General features: G+C 39.8%; 1 protein-coding gene across 2 annotated transcripts in view; it reads left to right on the forward strand.

Moving 5' to 3' along the window:
- The window catches only part of LOC149244309 (uncharacterized), a 194,061-nt gene that overhangs the window by 145,296 nt on the left and 30,003 nt on the right, over positions 1-18,762 (forward strand). The gene's annotated exons all lie outside the window — the stretch shown is intronic.

Genomic DNA, 18,762 nt, shown 5'->3' on the forward strand with positions numbered 1-18,762 from the left:
TAGAGCAACTTTTCTTCTTCTTTCATCTCTTTGATTGTGATCATTCCTTCAGTCATCTCTTCTTTGATCATTAGAATTCTTGTTGTTGCTTCTAGTGTTGTAGCGTGAACCATTGCTCTTCTCGGGGCAATCTCGAGCATAATGACCTTTCTTGTTACAATTGTAACATTCAATGTGAGGTGATGTTCTATCATTCCTTCTCTTTAAATTTCGAGGAGCAGGCTTTCTTGAATTTGATGGACCTCCTTTTCCTTTCTTCTTCTTGTTTTGAGTGATGAATGCAGCAAACTTCCTCTTGATATCATTCTTGATTCTTCTTGAGTGAGCTTTCCAACAATCTCATCAAATGACGGAAGGTATTGTTGTTGCTTATAGTAGTAATGAAGGTTTCCCACATGGGAGGGAGACCTATAAGAGTTACAATTACCTCTTCCCTCTCAGGCACAGTTTCTCCAACTCTTTGTTATTGATCTTTAAGACGAGATATCCTCATAATGTAGGATTGTGAAAATTTCTTAACTGAAATTCTATTGCAGCAACTGATTTATTTCACCTACTTATTATTCACAATAAGTTATTTACGAAACCTCGAAATCCCTTCAGCAAATATTAAAATAAATTCTATTGCAGTCATCACACAATTACCTAGAGAAAAATAGATGCACAAGAACCAATCACATCAACACAGTTGTTTTTAGACAATTGTCCCCGGAAAAACCCAATGCGGGAAAACTGGTGCAGCAAATGAGGGCTTTATTAATCTTCAACAGCAATTGCTTTTAAAAGGAATGATTTTACAGAGAAGCTGAAAGAAAACACCTAAGACTTGCCCTTTGAGAGTTTCTGACACTTTGGAGACCTTGTTCCCACTCCTGCGTCACCTCTGCATCACTCAGCGTGGCTCTGAGTGGCTCTGCGTCCCTCTGCGTCAGCCTGCATGAGGGCCACGTCTCTCCTCTGGACTGCGTCTCTCTCTGCGCTGTCTCCCACTGTCCCTGTGTCACCTCCTCCTCAGTCACTGCCTGCTGTTGATGCCCTCCTCTTCCTCCACCCTGCAACTCTCCCTCTGAAATCGATCTCCTTTACTTGAGAATCAATTTTCCTAGAGATACTGAGTATCTGTTGGTGTGTCTCCAAATGATCCTCAAGTCATCTCTTATACTTTTCTTGTTGATGAATCAATGACCGAGATTAAGTCTCTAATCAACGGCTAAGATTAAAACAGACTTGATCCTCGTCTCTTAGAAGCTTCTCACCCTTATCTTTATTAATACCCATCAATATTTTTATTTTCCTAAGTTTAGACTTAGGAACCCATTAAAAATATTAATCATTTTAATAACTCCTCATCCGGGTGGAATTTCTCAAAACGATTTCTGGGTCTTGGAGATCTCATGTGCGTTAGCCTCTCCTCCACATTTCAAGGCTAGAGCACATGCGATGCTACCAAAAGTTAACACTCCCTCTTAGCAAGGAATGTGCTCTAGTAATGCTTCACTATAGAAACATCACACTGATCTTCTGCATTGGTACCTATGCTGATGCTTGGCCTGCTGCCTCACATCCCCTGCACTGTTGCCCATGACATTGCCACTGCCATTGCTGCATTTGTACTACAGCTTCCTCTCAACATGCTGCGTCATGCTGCCCATAGCACTACCACTGCGAATTATTGCACTGCAACTCCTGACACTTATCCATTTCTGCTACTGAAATTGATTCTTTACCATCCCCATCTTCTCCCTGAAATAAACAAACTTTGTTCTTCTTAGAGCCTCGGTGAGGATGTCTGCCACTTGTTCTCCTATAGGAGTGTACCTCAACTGTACTGCTCCTCGTTGGACACAGTCTCTGACAAAGTGACAGTTGATATCGATGTGCTTTGACCGATCATGAAATACTGGATTCTCAGAGAGCTTGATGCAACTTTGATTATCACACATGATCATGGTTGCTTCCATCCTTCTCTTGAATAGATTCACAAGCAATTTCCCAAGCCATATGGCTTCGCACAAAGCTGTGCTAGTTGACATATGTTCTACTTCAACTGAGCTCAAAGCCACGGATTTCTGTTTCCTACTACACCAGGAGGTCATTCCTGATCCAATGTTGAAACATTACCCAGTTGTACTTTTCCGATCTACTGAACTTCCATCCCAATCTGCGTCAGTGAACCCACTCAGCCTGATGTCATTGCCTCTAGTGTACAATAGTCCATGCTTGACTGTTCCTTGTATATACCTGAGAACATGTTTGACTGCTGCCCAATGCACCCTCTTAAGTTCCACCATGAACTGACTGAGGGTGTTGACAACGTAACAAATGTCTGGCCTAGTATTGACTAGATACATCAGGGACCCTATAAGCTGCCTGTACATGGTGGGATCAACATCTTTATCTTCTGATGCATCAATCTTCTTCTAGTTGGTGATCATTGGAGTAGCCATAGGTCTACAGCCCTGCATCCTGAATCTCTTCAAGATCTCTGTAGCATATCTGTTAAAATTGGAAACTAGGGCCAAACTCCATGTGGGTCAACTTATTTATGGCAGCTGATATTTTTATTGGATCCCTCTCGTCGAGAGGTGTAGGATTGATCCTAAGATCATTCGATTCCGATAAGTATTTATGGAGATATGAATTTAATTTGATTATGTAATTATTATCAAGCCGATGAGCTCTTATGTAGGCTCTAGAAGCCCAAGCGTCATGTCTATTCAACCTATACGTTTTTGGTATAAATAGATGAGGATTTGATGTCATTTGAACACACATTCTTGAGTGATCTCCTCCTCTCCACGTCTTGGGTTTTTGGAGGAGTGAGACACCAAGAGTAATACACTGGCCCTTATGGCAATGCCCTAGCCGCAGTCAAGGGAGCTCCTATGTGGTTAAAGTGAGGCTTAATCTACCCAGTCTAGGAAGCCTCTATAACGCAGCTAAGAAAAGAATTATTTCTGTCAAGAACAGGCTCTAACACGTTGTCCAGAAGTAAAACGCAGGTCATGGAAACATCTACGATGTTCATGAAAACATCTACGCAGATATATACAGGTCATGGAAACATCTACGCTGTTCATGAAAACATCTACACAGATATACACAGGTCATGGAAACATCTACGCTGATATACACAGGTCATGGAGATGCGTTGTCATACGTTGTTCACACGCTGTTCATGGCGATGAAGACTATCATTACACGCAGGGAAGCCGCAGTCATAAATGGTAGCTACAGTAATATGAAGGAAGATGCGGTCATAAAGGATAGTCGTAGGCATCAAGAGTAGCTGCAGCGATATAGACCACAGTCAATCATGAAGAAAATCCGTAGTAGGGTATTGACTGCACCATGGTTTTAGGTGCAATCATGGCCTCATGAAGAATGCAACCATCGTTTGAGACAATCCTGTGAAGTTCTTGAATCTAGCAGCGTAGATCAGGTAGCATGTGATCTGGGCATGCGGACGCAGTCACCAATCTATGATATACCTGTAGCAGCTTCAACACAATATATTGCAATATAATGAAGCAATCATTGTGTAGCTGTGAGCTAGTTGGAGGAACAACAAAATGATAATGTCCTTATGCCACATGATATCTGTTCTGGGTATGTTGACATTGTTGTTGAGGGGCAGAACTACAAGAAACAGTGCAGCCTCTAGGATAAGATGTTCAAGGGGCAAGAGGGTTGCACTAACGATGCTGGAACCGCTCTTGGATAGATGAGAATAGCTTAGTGATATTTTGGTATAGCACCATGATGTATGGGCAACATAGTGATCATGAGCAGCATGATGATGCATGATGCAGCATGATGGTGCTACACAGTAAGGTGCAGCAAATGGATGAAAGGCAGATTACGATAGGTGAAGCCGTCACTTTGGAGAATCAGTTGAAGCAGAATGTCTTCAACTGATCTCATCGTTATAGTAGATTATCTATGCTCAGATCTATATAAGTCAAAGTGTTGACTTTTGTTGTAAATGTACTATCTCTCTCTCTCTCTCTTTCTCTGCTAAACGTTGAAGAAGATAAAAGAAGAATTGATCAAGGGTTTCCCCACATTATGGGGTTTGTCCCTGGCTAGCGCCACATCTTGTGTTCTCTTGTCTTGGCTTGTCTTCTGCAATTTATATTTATGTTCTATTTGCAGTTTACTTTAATGCTGATGTGATTGCTCTCTGTGAAAATTTAAATAAATTGTAAATCATAGAACATACCTAAAATTAACATGGTATCAGAGCTGAGGTAAAGACAAAGCCCAAGCAAGAGTGAAAGAACAATCACCAAAGACAGTTAGGACAAGACAAAAGGATCAATGGGTTCCTCATAATTCACCCAGGGTGAAGTTGAAGCAAATAATATTATCAGAATGGCACAGCGGAAGGTTTTGATGGCCTACCTAAAGATCACTTCATTGGGAAGTTCGGATCTACGAGTGGAAGGAAAGACAGATGCCTTGGTTACAATAAGTTCGGCCATTATGCGAAGGAGTGTCTGAATGGCAGAGACACTTCTCTTGATAACCATAAACAAATCATTCCAGGGTCAAGGGAATGACAGGTAATACAGTTCATCAAGGAGAAATGGTCGACTCTTCAAAGAAAGCAAGGAACCCCAGGCACTTCATCGGATAGATAATCGTGGGATTATACTTGGAGCTGATGCCACCTATCCCGGAAAGGATGTTGGGAATGTTATCCCTCAACTGAATGGGGATAACTCAATTCATTTACAGAATCTCTCTTATGTACCTGATTGCAAGAAGAACCCGGTGTCCATTTCTACAAGGGAAGTCAAGTTACAGGGTGGCACTCATCGATGGAAAGGTACGTGTTTGAAAATAGATTTTTCAAAGATGTTTTTGAGTTCAAGGCTATATCAAGTTGTAGGAAGTCCACTCGGGACCATGTCCATTGGCACAGCACTGGAGGTCTGTAAGTCAGATGGTGACAGGAATGTCTGAATTCAAAAAGAGAATGAAGGTACATGTCTGAAATGTATTGAAGGAAAATCTTACAAGGGGACCATTCCCCTCATGTAGTAGGTCCACAGGTTTGGAACAACCCGTGGAGTTTGAGATTCATGAACGGGAATCTCATGTATATAGGTGGAAGAAAGCCTTCTATGGCTTGAAGCAAAACACCCCGGGCGTAGTATGAGAGGATTGATCGTTGTTTGATGAAACTGAGATTCACTAGGAGTGAAACCAATCCAAACCATTACCCGAAGGTTGTGGATGATAGACCTCTCATACCAACACCTTATGCGGACGAACTATTTCTGTCAGGTGCAGACCCTCTCATTTGCAGAAGTAAGAGGGAGTTGGATTCTGGACATATGTTTTGTAATTAGCATGGTGAGCTCATATTTGGTTGAACCTCACTGGATTGGTGCCAAGAATCTTCTGAGATATCTTCGGGGCACAATCTCTCATGGATTGAGATACACTGTCGGAAATATGAAAACTGCATGATTATTCGAATGCTGACTGGGCAGACAGTGTGGAGGATCACTAAAGCACTTTTCTGTGTTGGTTCTCTTTGGATTCTGCTTCGATATCATGGATGAGCAGGAAGCAGAAGTCGGTTGTTATAACTATCGTCGAGATCGGATACATAACTATGTGTATGACCTCGTATGAAGTTACCTGGTTGTGAAACTCTTCAGTGAGTACACATGATCAATACCACTATGATTCTCTGTGACAACCAGAGGTGGGATTCAATTATTGAGGAATCCCATATTCGACGATTGCTCCAGCAGATAGACATCAGATACTACCTTATCTGGGATATGGTAAGTCGATGAGCAAGGAGGCTCCATCGCACTAAGTTGATGTACAGGTCGCTAAAGCCCCAGGGGAAAGATCAAATCTGTGATTTTCTCGAATGACTTAAAGTCGTCAAGAGACCCTTGTACAAGGGCCCTGTTGTTGCATACATTGTGCTTTGGGAGATTTGGGGGCGTGCGGTTCTTACTGGAGCAACATACGACCACAGGGTGACTCACCCTCCCCTGGTGGTGTGCATTGGAACAAGATGATTTGCTCTCTTATGGAACAAGATGATTCGTTCTCTTGTGGGACAGGATGATTCGCTCTCTTGTGGACAGGATGATTTGCTCTTCTGTGAACAAGATTATTCGCTCTCTTGTGGGACAGGATGATTCACTCTCCTGTGTAGCAGGATGATTAGTTCTCTGTGAGGCCTAGATGATGTGCTCTCCATGGCGATTGTGTAGCAAGATGATTAGTTCTCCTGTGAGGACAGGATTGATTAAGTTCTCCTGTCGAGGCATCCTACCCGTGTAGTCTGGGACTCATGGGAAGCACCTCTCATTTGATCAATGAGCAGGGAAATAAGGATAGGGACCATAGGAGTACCGATGGACGCATCGCTGTATCTACTGTACTCCCTATGCTAGGATGACCTTCATTGATCTGGGATCAATGATACTGGTCTGGGACCAGTGGTAGGAGTTGTACCTACTATGACGCTGACTTCGGGTCCATTGAGACCATAGTTTTTAAACCCTGAACCGATGATTGAACTGGTCCACCTAATGAACCGATTTACTGACCGGAACCGGTCTAACCGGGACTGGTTTGGTCTAAACAAACCGATTTTAGAAAAATACATTAAATAATTAATTTTTAATGAAACAAAACTATTTTTAAGATTTAAAACCATGATTCCAAGCCAATAGAGACAAAATATGCAAAGTTTGCTCATTTATATACCATGTAAAGGTGAATATATCAAAATGGCATCGAGTGCAATACATATCATCGACAAAATAGCAAAATACATAAGCAATGAGGCTATAAATGGCCTATAGAGTCCAAAAACAATGCTGCAAGCTATGAGGCCATTGGCCTACTACAAGTCTACATTGTATACATGATCAATCATCAAGTTCATCACCACTACTAGCCACAAGATCATCATCAGGAGCTACATAGACATCATCTGGTTCAGAGTCTGAGGATGCCTCAGCCTTATCTGCAACCTTAGTATCAATGCCACCAATAACAGTAGAAGTGGACCTAATGGAAGCACGAGTTTGCCGACCTGCATGACTAGTGCCTTCCATTGGTTCTTTGCCTTTCCTTGATGCGCTATTGATCCTAGTTTTGATGCCACCACATAATCTGCTTCAACCCCCGCTAAAGCCACGTCGATATCAAAATCAGCCTCAAACACAGGTTCTTCAGTCTCCTCCACCCATTCTGATGTTGGATCAATATCGTCCAACACAATGGGATCTAGATCAGGAGTTTTGCTCATCATTTGGATCTCCAATTGCATTTATTGTTTACCCCCTGTTGTTGCACAGATTGTCACGACAACGCTCAGACCGGGGGCTATCACCTTGATCCCTAATCTCTCCGTTTAAGCCGTCTCCCGCGGCTAAGGGGTGTAGACCCTATGGGACAAAGGATAACCAACTGTGGACCAGTTGGGTTGGGAGACACAATAAGGGGAAACAAGCACTTGCTTGATTTTAGAAATTAATAGACTAGTGCTTTATGGAATTAATGATTAAATGATTATTTATCAAATGCTGCAGAAATATGAACTCATTAACAATCATTTACCATAAATAACTCAAACAAAGATTAACTTTTATCGAATGCAAGATAATCGATAAATGCTCAATGGCTTAACAATATTCCAGCAATTAAAATTCGAAAAATTAAATGCTTTAAATAACCACGCAATTTTAAATGCTAACCAGTTATCACTTTCATATAGCTAATCTTCAAATGAAAATTTAAGCTTGTTTAACCACATAAAAAATGATAAATATTAATCCCACGTCAAAATTTTAGGCTGAAAAGATATATCGCAAACATGACAAATCCTTGAACCAACACTGAATCTGGCAAAATATTTCCAAAATTTTTTGTATTTTTATATTTTCAAATAAAACAAAACTAAGCTAAGAAAAAAACTAAAGTCTAAATAAATGAAACTTAAATCTAAATAAAAAAATCTAAATTATAGAACAAAACAAAAAGTCTAAAGATCACTTTTTTATGTTTTTTGAGAATTATTTATTTTTTATTTTTAGAGTGAAACAAAACTAACACCGAAACTAAAAAAATGAAACTCATTTTTTTTTTTTTTTAAGTCTAAAAACAAAACTAAGATCCTAAATAAAATCTAATCTAAACTAAAGTCTAAAAAAGAAAAGAAAAACTTTTTAATCTTTTATGAATTTATATTTTTTATTTGATTTTTTTTTTAATTTATAAAATAAAACTAAATTTCTTTTTTTTCTTTTTTTTTAAATGTCAAAATTGAAGCCTGAATAAACAAAATTTAAATCTAAACTAAATATAACTAAACCCAAAGCTAATAAAATTAGAACTTAAGCTAAATAAATCAAAAGCTAAAACTAAAATTTAAAATCTAAAACCATGAAGGAACTTCTTTGGTACCTTTATTATTTTTTTAATTTTTTATGATTTTAAAATTAAAACTAAGATAAAACTAAACTAAAATCTAAAATATAACTTAGCCAAAATCTAATCTAAAACTAGGCTCTAACCAAATGAAATTTTATTAGAATTTAATTCTAATTAAACAAAACTTGGCTCTAAATATAAATCAAACAAAATCTAACCTATCCCAGAAATAAGCCACCGTACATATCAAAACAGGGCTAGCCATACAAAGAAATAATCGATTTTTTTGTTCGCTGCACAGGTTCAGAGAAGATACGTAGGAAAAATTGGTTGCTACAGGTGGACGGGATGCCAAGGGAGGAGTTGCATTGTGTGTGAGGTAAATGCGTGGGAATGGAGAAGCTCTTGGTGCAGATAGGGTGCAGGAGTGACAGTGTGGAGTAAGAGCAGGACGAGATAGCAGAAGGGAAGTGCATGGATAGAGCTGCGGACAGGGACGTGGGAAAAAAAATCGCAGGTTTGGAAGAGGGAGTGAGGAGTTGCGCGTGGATACAACTCTTTGTTTGCAGGATGTAGTTGCGTGAGAAAGGAGCGGATGAGGAAGGGACAACGTAGGTAAACGATGGGTATGGTGAAGACACAGAGGGATTGAGAGATGTGAAATGGCTAAGAATGGAGCAGATTTGCAGCAATGGACAGCGTGAAAATGACAGACACAAAGACGCAGTTTTGGGCAGCTTTTGAAGAAGCCAGAAGAGGCAGCTCGCAAGTGAATTGAAGAGCTGTAAGAAATGCGTGGAGGAGAGCTGATGTTTCCGCTTGCAGATTGGACACAGGGAGCTGAGGTATGGCAGCAATCCAGCCTGCCCCAAAAAAAAATTTCCTGTAACAAAAAATAAACCCTGAGCAGCAAAATAACTTTGATAAACCCTCAATTTTTTTTCAAAAAATTTGGAAATCCGTTGAAGATTATCCCTGCAAGAAGTAATGCTGAGGCCAAATCTTACCCTCCAGGGCCTAGATCTGGCTTCAGGACAAGATTGTATCCTCAGCTCCAAAACCTGTAACAATAAAAGCAAAAATACCCAGAAATAATATATGCAAGGAAAAACCCTACAAATCAATTACAATATTTACAGATTTATGACTCTACAACAGCCAGATTTGTCAGTAATCCACAATAATATTTTAAGAATTTCAGATTTACTATGAGATACTTCAAAAATCTCTTATGCATTCAAAAATAAACTTAAATGATAGACCCATAATCGAAATTGGCTGGGCTCTTCAAGAAAATTCTTTACAGGAGTTGGCTAGTTTAGCCTAGAACTTCCCCAAACGCCCGTTAATCTTCAGAATCTGGATTTCCTGCATAGCTCACTTCAACTGTCAATAAAGAGGGAAAAAACAGTACTAAACTCCAAATCCAATGGAGATATTTGCCATTATTTTCAGAAATTTTATTACCATTTAAACCCTAGCGAGTGAACAAGATACCTGTGTTCAACATCACTCTTCAACAAGCTATTACCAATGGCTGAAATTAAATTTGTGCAGAAAAATGAAAAAGCTTACAACATTTCAAGAGAGTAACACCAGCAAGATTTCAACCCCAAAGTCTTTCTTTATTGCACAAGAAAAAGATTACAAGAGAGCTTCCTTCACCACAAGACTCACAGATAGAATGATCTCAAATGACCCCTAACACCCTATTTAAAAGAAAATTTCCCAACGGCTAGTTCGAGTGATCCATGTCAAAATGATCTCGACCGTCGATGAGGATCAAGATATCTTTTAATCTCATCCTTCGAAATTTTAATAATTTAAAAATTAAAATTTTGCATTTGTTTTCTCAAAATTTGTTTTTTTATTTCTTAATTATTTTTTATTATTTTATTATTATTTTTATCTATTTTTTAATTTCTTTAATTTTTATTTTTTGGATCTTCGAACTTAGCCTTTGGAAAATTTACCTAAGACCTAGGACTTAGGACTTATGAGGGTACAAACATTTTCTAACCTTCAAGACACTTTACATCATGACTTTTACAATTTTACATCTCAAGGGGGAAAACCCATTTGACATAGACCCTCATAGACCACCCAGTTCTGCGACCAAATATAACCTAGCAGATCAACGCACTAAGATTCCCCTAAGATTCTATTGACAAAATTCATTCTGGCTTTGGGGTTGTTAGGATATTCCGACACATAGGATATAGTTAAGTTCAACTTGGTCTAGTATAGAGTTAGGTTAGAGTTAGGTAAAGTGTGTTTCTTTACCGTTGTACATTTTGTAACTTACAATCCGACGGTCACGATATGTAGTGATCCGACGGTTCACTCTCACCTCGGTATTACCGACACTTGATCCGTGGCTTGACACCCGATTGGTCCATGAGTTCTATTTAAAGCGCATGGAGGGTCATTGTTCGGGTAATCCGTGCATGAGAGAAGCTTATGTAAATTTCATTCTTTGATTAATAAATTGTCTGTACCCACGTTGGGACAGGCCGTGGACTGTTTCCCTCCTTGCACTCTGAGGGTTTTAACCACGTCAAAAATACTGGTGTATTGATTTGAGATCTGGTTGTGAGCGGTGTCCTCTTGGTATTCTTTCTGAGGAACTTACCCTGTAAATTCCTACATGGTATCAGAGCTATTTGAGGGCCGCGTCCGTTGGTGATCCAAATCTGAAGCCGGTAGAACTGCATGCGGCTGTCGTTTCCTAGATCTGCTGTTTCTGACTGCTTTCGGGCCGAGAGGACTGCTCTGTTGCGTTCAGAGCATCTGTTTCAGTGAGGAACCCCTTTCGTTTCACGCGAAAAGGTTTCCGGTAGCCCTAGCTGCGTCATTTTTCAGATCGGGAGGTATACAGTTTTTTTTTTTGCAGTTTACTGTCATTTTCTCTCTGCTTATTTCGGTTTCGGTTTATTTAGCCTTTTTTTTTTCCGGATCTATACCTTTCATTTCTGCGTATGCTCTTTGCCCTGCGACTCTGTGCGATCTGGGCAAATCAGAAACAGAAAGAAAGGATTTTTCTCATGCGTATGCTCTTTTCCCTGCACCTTAGTGTGATCTCGGAAAATCAGAAACATTGAGAAAAATATTTAGTTTTTCGGCTAAAAGCTAACTTTGAGATTTTTTTTGAAATTTCTAGTTTTTTGGCTAAAGCTAACTTCGAGCCGTAAGGTTCGTTTTTCTTTGGATATTCGTGTTGGGTTTTGTGTTTTGTGTTTTGTAGGGGAAAAGAGTCTTCCCAAGGCAAGCACGCAAATCGAGGCCCCCCCCCCCCTCTCTCTCTCTCTCTCTCTCTCTCTCTCTCAAATATTTTGTATAGATCAATTGGTTCAAAGACCTTTTAAGAGAGTAGAGGTCTTGGGTTCAAGTCTCCATTTTGTGGGGGCGGATTTTTTCATTCCCGCACATTCGCGCACTTTGCCGGCAACGTCAACAATTTTTTCTTCAAAAAGCCATAACTTCTTCATCCGGAAGCCTTTTTCAGAGCCGTTTTTTTTAAAACCGCCTATTTTTTCGAGATCTATCCATTGGACCACTTACTTTCAGCATCTTCAGCTTCAGTTGTTTTTCAAAAAATGGAAAGTCCATGCCAAGTCATTCTTGACAGCACTAACTACTTCCAATGGGTAGCCTACATGGGAGATTTACTTAGAAGTAAAGGTCTCTTCAGAATAGCCACAGACCAAGAGAAGAAACCCAAAGATGAAGACAAGGCCGAAAAATGGGAAAATCGACAAGATCAAGCACGTGGTTTGATAGGAATGTCTGTTTCTCCTGATCTTAGATTCCACATTGCAGAAATTGAAACTCCTCATGAAGCATTAGAAAAACTTGCTAAAGTTTTTGGGATTAAAAATGAAATTAGAGCCCATCAACTTGAAAATGAGTTGCTTACTTTGGATCCTAATAATTTTTCTTGCATTGAAGATTTCTTGTCCAAATTCAAGACCCTTAGATATCTCTTGGAAGGTGTTAAAGTTAAGAAAGAAGATGGTAACCTTATTTATTCCATCCTTACTAAGTTGGGACCAGCCTACTCTGTATTTGTTTCCACTTTCCATTCTACCAGGGAAGCTTTCATTTGTCAAGGCAAAGACTACAAGCCCCCTTCCTTTGACTCCTTTTGTGATTCCTTAATAAGAGAACAAGAAAAACTCTTACACCTTGGTCTTCTTAATCTTGGAAACTCTTCCTCGAAAGCGTTAGCCGCCCAGCAGCAACCAAATTCAAAGAATCCTAAGAAGTCTTATCCTCAAAGGAATGGTCCTAAACCAACTCAGCCTCAAGATGAAAGATCATTTCAGCAATATGACAAGACCAATAAAAACAAATGGAAGAAGACTGACAGACATTGTAACTTTTGTAATCGAGATGGCCACTTAGAATCTAAATGCTTTAAGAAGATGGAAGCCTTGGAAGCCGCAATGAAGAAACATAACATCCATCTGGAGCCTACTTCAACTTCAACTTCCGGAACGGCATTTTCTGCATGTCATCGTCAATCATCTCAGTCTGGTTATGCATTAAATGTATCTTCTTCTTCTTCTCATTCTCATGAGTGGCTCATTGATTCTGGAGCCTCTTGTCACATGGCCAAAAACCAAGCCATGTTTTCTTCTTTAAATGATTGTAACACCAAAAATATATATGTTGGTGATGATAGATCTCTTAATGTTGTAGGGACTGGAACTGTTCATCTAGACAATGGTCAGTTCAATGATGTATTATGTGTTCCAAACTTATCCTGCAACCTTCTATCTGTCTATCAGATAACTCATTCAGGTGAAGGTAAAATTGTTGAATTTTCACCTCATGATGTTGTAATCAAGGATCTAAAAGATCCTAAACAGATTCTAGCTACTGGTCTTGCTGATGATTCCAAAAGGTTGTATAAGTTTCACAACTTTGGGTCATCCCATCTTCCCTCAGTATTTGTTGCTCATAATGATGAAGTGAGCAAACTTTGGCATGAGCGGTATGGTCACTTAAACTATCGCTCCCTTCAGCATCTATGTAAAGAAAACATGGTGACAGGTCTTCCTATGGTATCTTGCAAAGATGGTGTTTGTTCCGGATGTGTACTCGGAAAACATCATCGGGACAGTTTTGACAAACGTGCCTCTTGGCACGCCTCAGCCCCTTTACAGCTTGTGCACAGTGATTTATGTGGTCCTCTTCCTGTTGCTTCATTCTCTGGCTGCAAGTACTTCTTAACTTTCATTGATGATTTCTCCAGACGCACTTGGGTATACTTCTTAAAACTCAAGAGCGAAGTATTTACCACCTTTTTGGCCTTCAAAGCATTCGTTGAAAAACAATCTGGACATCAAATTCTTAAGCTAAGAACTGATAATGGTGGAGAATATGTTAAAAATGCATTCATCAACTTTTGCACCGAAAATGGAATTCAAATGCAACATACTGTTCCATACACTCCACAACAAAATGGTGTAGCTGAAAGGAAAAATCGCACCTTAAAGGAAATGGCTAATTGTATGCTGCAATCTAAAGGACTCAGTCTTAGTTTTTGGGCCGAAGCAATTAATTGTGCAAATTATATAATCAATCGCACTCCTACTAAGGTTCTAGAGAATATCACTCCAGAAGAAGCTTGGAGTTCCATTAAACCAGATGTAAGTCACTTTCGTGTGTTTGGAAGTGAAGCATGGGCCCATATTCCAGATGAAAAGCATAAAGCCTTAGAACCTAAGAGTGAGAAATGTACTTTTGTTGGATATTCTGAAGATGTAAAAGGCTATAGACTTATTCCATTTAAGTCCAAAAATGTTATCATTAGAAGAGATGTAAAATTTGATGAAAATAAATCGGCCTGCGAGCCTAGTCCGGCGGATGTGCCACCTCTTCCTATCTCTTCTATCTTTGAAAACATTTCTTCTTCTGATGATGAAAGCGAGGATGATAATCCTTCCCCACCTTCTCAGGATCCTCAACTTCCAAGATGGGTCCGTGCTACTCGGGATGCAGCAGGTGATCTTGCCGGTGATCCTACAGATCAGCGACGTACACGTTCTCAGTTTGAAAGAGCCTCTTCTTTACTGGCTCAAGCTCCAGTAAATCATGATCCTGACACTTTTGCAGAAGCTTCAGGCCATCCACATTGGGAAACAGCTATGAATGAAGAATATCATTCATTGATGACAAATGATACATGGGATCTTGTTCCTCTACCAAAGGGACGCAAACTTGTTAGATGCAAATGGGTTTACAGAACCAAGTATGGACCAGATGGGAAAGTTGATAAACATAAAGCTCGTCTAGTTGCTAAGGGCTTTTCACAGGTTGAAGGCATTGACTACACTGAAACCTTCTCTCCAGTTGCCAAAATGAACTCTATCCGCCTTGTTCTTTCCCTTGCTGCCTCTTTAAAATGGGAAGTCCATCAAATGGATGTTAAATCTGCCTTCTTGCATGGGGACTTGCAGGAAGAAATCTATATGGAACAACCCATTGGCTTCATACAAACAGACTCCAGCCTCGTTTGTCGACTTAAGAAATCCCTTTATGGCCTCAAGCAAGCTCCTCGAGCTTGGTATGCCAAAATGGATAGCTTTCTTTTAGAATCTGGCTTTTCTAGGTGTCATTCTGACAATACTGTCTACACCAAGAAAGTGGGCAACTCTCTCATCATCCTTGTTCTTTATGTTGATGATCTTATTCTTACTGGTAGTGATCCCAACCTTATAAACCATGTGAAGTCCAGCCTTAAAAAGAAATTTGAAATGACAGACTTAGGACACTTACACTATTTTCTCGGTCTTCAAGTCTTGCAATCCCAAGAGGGTATTTTCCTTTCCCAGTCCAAGTATGCTTGTGATATTCTTCGTCATTTTCACATGGAAGACTGTAAGCCAGCCACTTCTCCCTTTCAGTCTGGAGTCAAACTTTCAGTCTCTTGTACTTCTCCTGAAGTTGATGCTACCTTATACCGTCAACTTGTCGGAAAACTCTTGTATTTAACCCATACTCGTCCTGATCTTTCCTTTGCTGTTGGCCTTGTTGCTCGTTTTATGCAAAACCCCCGTGAAAGTCATTGGAAAGCAGCTAAAAGAATACTTCGTTATGTTCGAGGTACAGTACAGTTTGGGATTCATTACAGTGCCAAAGCAGCTCCTCTGTTAGTTGGTTTCACTGATTCTGATTGGGCTGGTGACCTTGATGATCGGAAGTCTACTGCCGGTTATGTCTTCACTCTTGGTTCAGGACCTATTACATGGGCTTGTAAGAAACAGGCTGCCATTTCTCTTTCATCAGCAGAAGCAGAGTATCGTGGTGCCGTGGAAGCTAGTAAGGAAGCCTTGTGGCTTCGTCAGATCCTATCAGAGTTTGGCTTTGAGCAGCAGCATCCAACCACACTTTGGTGTGATAATCAAAGTGCCATTCAGCTATGCAAAGATCCAGTCCAGCATCAGCGCAGCAAACACATTGAACTACACATGCACTTCATCAGAAAGCTCATTCATGACCATGTTCTTGAAGTGCAATATTGTCCAACAGATGATCAGGTTGCAGACATCTTCACAAAGGCTCTCACAGAGGCGAAGTTCACTAAACTTCGATATATGCTTGGAGTTCAGGAAGTTGTCACTAAGGGGGGATAGGCTCTAGTGCCTCCTTCCTTCTCCTATTGTGTCATATTTGTAAATCCTTCAATCCTATCCCAAGTTGTTCTTAAGGGGGGATGTTAGGATATTCCGACACATAGGATATAGTTAAGTTCAACTTGGTCTAGTATAGAGTTAGGTTAGAGTTAGGTAAAGTGTGTTTCTTTACCGTTGTACATTTTGTAACTTACAATCCGACGGTCACGATATGTAGTGATCCGACGGTTCACTCTCACCTCGGTATTACCGACACTTGATCCGTGGCTTGACACCCGATTGGTCCATGAGTTCTATTTAAAGCGCATGGAGGGTCATTGTTCGGGTAATCCGTGCATGAGAGAAGCTTATGTAAATTTCATTCTTTGATTAATAAATTGTCTGTACCCACGTTGGGACAGGCCGTGGACTGTTTCCCTCCTTGCACTCTGAGGGTTTTAACCACGTCAAAAATACTGGTGTATTGATTTGAGATCTGGTTGTGAGCGGTGTCCTCTTGGTATTCTTTCTGAGGAACTTACCCTGTAAATTCCTACAGGGGTTAGGTTGAAGGAAAACTCTGCTGATCATGGATCGGTGAGACAACAAACCTTCCGGAACGTAGATTATCACTAGAAAATTAGGTCCACCTAAGCAATTTACATACATGACTCATATCTGCTAAGATTATTTACAATTCACACATGCAGATTGGGTTTACAACATAACTCGATCGGGCTGATGATGACAGTCAAATGGCATGGACACATCGATCAAGCGCTATCCCTTTTGTGAAAAAGGGGGTGTACTGCTATGGGTAGTTGACACGTAGTGGTCAACATCTGGTTCTACTTGGGGACACGTTGCTGCACTGTAGGAATGTGAGAATCCAGAATCTGCACCCATGCAACACACAACCAAAAATAAGTAGCGTCCATCCAAAAAATCATCATATAGCATTAAGCACATGAAAGATATAAGCTCTTCATTTATTAACTATCTAGTAACAAGGAAAGTAAATCTAATCCTAAAACAGAAATAAAATGTTGAAATGACAAGGAGTAGGGTTAGAAATACAATACAAAGGATGCCCCATGGCATCAGATATCATCTTTGAAGAAAAGCTTGAGCATTTGGCCATTTGCAGGTAGATCAAGTGGTTCGCCATCCAATCTGCTCAAGTGGAATGAGTTTGGTCCAACTATATCTCGAATGATGTACGGTCCCAGCCACAAACTGTCAAACTTCTTATGTTTTCTTGGTTTTTTATTCTTGCGATCCCAAAGAAGTACAATATCTCCCACCTGCAAAGATCTAGATCGAAAGAATTTATCAAAGCTTTTCTTAATGTTAGATTGATTTTTACATATAGCATCAAAAGTTGTCTTACGAGCTTCATCTAACTCCACAATCTAATCTATTCTATTCTGAACAATATCTTTATTAGTAGAAAAATGTTGAAGGAGCTGATAAGCTGGCAATTTCAAGTGCACAGGTAAGGTTACATCCAAGCCATAAACTAATTCAAAGGGAGATTTACCAGTAGCTTTCTTCTTAGTGATCCTATCTGCCCATAAAGCATACTTGATTTTGCTATCCCATGATCTCTTATTATCTCCTACTATCTTCTTGATAATTGTTATGAGATTCTTGTTACGTGATTAAGCCAGACCATTACCCTGAGGATAGTAATTTGATGAATGAGATAAGATAATGCCATATTTGAAACAGAAAGATGAAAACTCTGAAAAACTAAAAGCCTTAGCATTATCAGTAGTGATCTTAGCAGGGACACCAAATCTAGTAATGATATTATTTTCAATGAAATCCATAATAACCTTTTCAGTGGCATTCTTAGCAGGAATGACTTCGACCCATTTAGTGAAATAATCCGTAGCAGTCAAAATCCATGAGTAGCCATTGCTAGAATTTTCATGGAACTTCCCGATGAAGTCCAGACCCCAATGCTGAAAAGGTGCCTCTACAATGACAGGTTGTAGGGGTAGGGCAACAAGCTTTTGTTTCCCAGTGAATAGTTGACAGGCTTGACAAGTTCTAACAAACTTATGCACATCAGAAAAAATTGAAGGCCAATAATAACCAGCTCTCAGAATTTTGTGGGCGGTAGTTCTAGCAGCATAATGACCACCACAAAATCCTGAATGAAACTCAGAGATTAATTTCTTGGACTCAATTTCATCAACACACCTAAGCACTATGCCTTCAAGATTTCTCCATCCAAGGCCATCCTTCACAAGGCAATACTTAGTGGCTTTTAGTCTAAGAGCCTTTCTCTTATGAGCAGCTAAATGGTTAGGACATGTAAGATTCATCAAATAATAAATAATGTCCTTGTACCACTCATGCTCTCCTAATCTTTGCAACTCAGGGGAAGATAGATCGCTAAGACAAAACAAACCAAGAGTCTTTTCGTTACCTTCAGTCAACATTTGAGCCAAACCTTAGCCTTTGACTAGCTTGGTGGGTCTGATCTCTAAATCATATTCGTGTATTTTAGTAACCCACCTAGCGCGAGTCCCTAAGCAATCGGTTTGAGTTAATATATCTTTGACAACATAATGTGTGATGAAAGCAATGATTTTAGAATAACCCACATAAGTTTTGAAGTGCTTAAGAGACTTGACCAGGGCATAAGCTTGCTTTTCCATGGTATTGTACTTCAATTCGGAATTTTGAAGTGCTCTACTCATGAAAGCAATAGGCTGCT

The sequence above is a fragment of the Pinus tabuliformis genome, chromosome 8 (assembly GCF_031772625.1).
Source record: "Pinus tabuliformis cultivar Carrire ecotype Pingquan chromosome 8, CPIR1, whole genome shotgun sequence".
NCBI lineage: Eukaryota > Viridiplantae > Streptophyta > Pinopsida > Pinales > Pinaceae > Pinus > Pinus tabuliformis.